The following is a 4373-nucleotide window of genomic DNA, read 5'->3' as shown; positions in this document are numbered from 1 at the left end:
CTCTCTCAGGATTACTGCGACCATCCCTATTTCCAGACCCCTAAAATAATCTCTCTCTCTTTCTCTCTCTCTCTCTCTTTCTCTCTCTCTCTCCTCTCCTTCATTCCCTCTGTGATACAGAAAAAACCTATGTCACTATTCCATATCACCAGAAGAAATCAGTTTTTTAAAAAAAAATATATAATGGGTAGGCACTGGTGTCTCACACCTGTCATCCTAGCTAGTGAAGGGGCTGAGATCTGAAGATCATGGTACAATCTGCCCAGGCAGGAAAATCTGCAAAAATCTTATCTCCAATTAACTACCAGAAAAACAGAATTAGAGCTGTGGCTCAGAGTGGTAGAGTGCTAGCCTTGGGAAGAAAAGCTTAGAGACAGCATCCAGGCCCTGAGTTCAAGCCCCATGGCAGGTAAATAATAATAATATATTTAGTTTCATTTAATTTAAACGTCAGAGAATCTCTTCAAATTAGACGGGCTTTGGTTTGTTTGATTGTTTTTGCCAGTCCTGGGACTTGAACTCAGGGCCTGGAAACTGTCCCTGAGAGTCTTTTTCTCGAGGCTAACACTCTACCAGCTGAGTCACAGCCCCACTTCCGGCTTTTTCAATTTTTGTGGTACTGAGGAATTGAACCTATGGCCTTGTGCATGCTAGGCAAGCCACTCTACCACTGAGCCATATTCCCACATTAGATGATTTCATGAGGACATATTAAGAGCCATGAGATGAGGTAGATGCCCTCAAGGTCATGTCAGGAGGGTATAAACCACAGGGAATTCTTGAGACCTTGTTCTGCTATTCCATACAGGGTCAGCTTATACTCAAAGATGTGAAAGGCTTATCGCCTGTCCCTTAGCATGTGACGGCTCCAATTCTCCTCACTGCTTTCAGAAACACAGCCAGTGACATGACAACTCCACAAAGGAACATGAATTCCAGGGGAAATGGCTTTCAACCTTGCCTCCATTACATGGAAGTTCAGCAACACTGGGGAGGGCGTCTGCTACTTTGAGTCTTAGGTTTCCTCATCACCAGCATTTTGACACAAGGACAATAACCTTCCTCAGAAGGCTGTCCTGAGATTTAAGCAAATGAATATTGGGAGAAATGACACTAACGATAGTATAAGGATAAAACCATAATATGCTTTGTATGTAGTTACAGGCATAGCTCTTAGCAGCTTACAACGTCCTCATCAGTGAAAACAATGAAAATATCTTTCCCAAATGATCTCATACTCTCCTTTTGAATTCACCAGTAGGGAGACTTTACTAACTTCCAGGCTTTTACCCCCTCACCAGTTAATACTGATTCATTCATAAATCTTGCACAACTTGGCCCAAGTAGTCTCTCAACAATCTTATGAAAGAGTCAGGCACTGATGGCTCATGCCTGTAATCCTAGCTACTCAGGAGGCCAAGATCTCAGGATTGAAATTCAAAGCCTCCCAGCCAGGAAAGTCTGTGAGACTTCCTCCAATGAACCACCAGAAAAATGGAAGCACTTGCCTTGAGCAAAAAAGCTAAGGGACTTCGCCCAGGCCCTGAGTTCAAGCCCCACAACTGACAAAAGCAAAAAAAAAAAAAAAAGAATCATGAAAGAAACGATGGAGATGTAGCTCAGTGGTAGAGCACTTGCTTCATAAGTTCAAGGCCTTGCATTCCATTTCCAGCAACACAAACACACAGCACACACACAACAACACACAAACACAGAATATCATAGATATGAGTCTTATGAAGAGGTAACCATCATTCAGTAAGTTTGTTATTGTTATGAAGAAAAATGGTTAACACTGAGTATATATATCATCAGTAAAAATGGTTGTTATTAATGGTTGTTATTCTTATATAATGTGTGAGTTTGAACTTCAAGTAAACACAACAGTATATAACAGTATATATTGCTTATTAGCAAAATGGAGAGTGGAAAAGGAATAGACAAGACTCGATTCTTCACAGGCTAGGACTTTTTATTGCCTGCGAAGGGCACAGACCTTCCGGTGGGTATGGAGGTTGTGTGAGGAGGTAGGCTTGGAGCTGGGTTTTTATGGTGTCTGACCAAGGAGGCAGAGGTTAATGCAAAATCCACTAGGGCTAGGGAGGTGGGGGGGCTGACTGGGCCCACTATAGGAAGTTTACAGCTGGGCTTAGGTGGATTGCCCTGCCTGCATGTCAAACATGTCCACACACACCTGGGGTTTTGGCTGGCATCTGTATGCACTGGGAACAATAATGTGGGGAGAAATCCTTCATTGCTATTATAATTATATATTATTAATTCATTATATATTACTGTATATACTCTATATACAGTTTACATAGAGTATGCTGCTTATAGTATATATACATCTAGTATACACATACTGTATATAGTGTATATGTTGTGCATAGACTATATAGTATATTAATATATAGTATTAACTATATATAATGTATTATATACATAATAATAGTATAATATATTTTATTCTGTATGGCATAATATACATACGATATCATATGTAATATAGTATAATAGTATATTATACTATATATAATACTCCATGCACCATATGTACTATATATTATACACACTATATATTATATGTTAGTATACTACATATAATATTAAGCTAATAGCATTTATATATAGTATATCTATATACTGTATATAAACTATATACTATAGTACATACAAGATGTACTATGTATTTTGCATAAATACTATTTAGTATATTATATATCATGTATGTCACATATAGTATATCTTATGATATATATCGTATATATCCTATATAATCTACAACTTATGTATACACTTATAAGTATATACTTATAAATACATATTAGATATGTGTGTATTACTATACTGTATACTATACTATACTGTATACTATGAATACACTAATATATAGGATACATTATATAAATTATATATTATATATACTTATGTAATTAACTTATATATTATATGTATTACCCATTGTACAATACTAATGCCAATTGGACACAACAAACTCCCATTGTCAATAATACTTCATGTAAGTTTCATGACAAGGATTGGAGGCCTGGCTCAGTTTGTAGAGCTGTAGCCAATGAGCCAAAGCATCAGGGACCGAGGTCAAGTCCTGGTCTCAAAAGAAAAGTTTCATGGTGACCCAGTGAGATAAGCATCGTTTAATTCCCACTCCATTTTTAAATTTTTACAAAATGACCCTGAAGTTGCTGTACACAAGAGTTTCAAGTCAACATGTCAGTGGTGTGCCCAGGGCACCGCCACTTCCGTTGCTCTCCCTGACTCTGTTCTGATAGATTCCATGCTTTAACTTGCCCAATCCCTACACCTTGTATGTGGGGGACCCTTGTACATCAACAAGGCAGTCTGAGTCTGGGACACATGCCTCCAGCACCAGGTTGTCTCCACAGGCAGCAACCAAGAGCCCAGTCATGAGCATCCTTCACCCCATCATAATCTGGTCCTCAGCAAATAGTTTCCAAAGTGAAGTGCCCACAGCCAGAACCTGGAACATCTTTATATCACAGCACCTGCTACTATTGTCACTGAGCTGCCAGGACTCCAGCTGAAATCATGGAGGACGTTCGGATTTCAGATTCTGCTGCACAAGGTTGCAGGGAACCAAGGCTGCTTGGTTAGCATGTCAACAGCAGGACAGTGTAGAACAATATTTTAATGCAAATGCAATGGGCTGGAACAGCATTATTTTTCTCCAGGACCCTTAACTAGGTTAGCATGACCTCTGCAGGGACCAGAATTCTAACAACACACTTAGAATAGAAAGGTTTATGGAGATTCCTATGCTAATCAGCCACATTTTACTGGAACGATCATGTTCAGCACCGAGGCCATTCGCCAGCTTCAGCCAGGCCATTATAGGGCCAGGTGACCTAGAGAGGAACTGGAGAGGTCATAGGAAGGCCTTGGCATCCTAAAGGTAATAGGAGAAAGAGGCTACAAGTGGTGGGACCCTGAAGAAAGAGGATGTGGGTACATAGCTTTCTGCTTTGCAGCCTGTAGAATGCTGCAGCCATTAAAACCTTCTTTTTCAGAGTTGGAAGACCAACACACATGTGGGACTTGAAAACAGAGTAAATACAGAGGGAAAAATGAGAAAATGCCTATGGCCACAGTAGACTTTTCTTTGTCTTTGCTCTTGATTTGGTGACTTGGTGTTGAAAGAAAAAGATGACACCTGAACTCTTTTCAACATCAGTACCAGTATCTGTTTTAGAATTAAAGGAATTATCCAAAGCTGAGCTGGGTAGAGATAGAACTGTATGCAAGAAAAGTTTCCAAAAAAAAAAAAAAACCCAGAAAAACCAATCAGATCTAGAACTGGGTGTTCGTGTCTCCCACCTATAATCCTACCTACT

This window comes from Dipodomys spectabilis, unplaced genomic scaffold, assembly GCF_019054845.1.
Source record: "Dipodomys spectabilis isolate Male_0828 unplaced genomic scaffold, ASM1905484v1 ptg000037l, whole genome shotgun sequence".
Classification (NCBI taxonomy): domain Eukaryota; kingdom Metazoa; phylum Chordata; class Mammalia; order Rodentia; family Heteromyidae; genus Dipodomys; species Dipodomys spectabilis.
Note: the sequence above shows the minus strand (reverse complement) of the source record.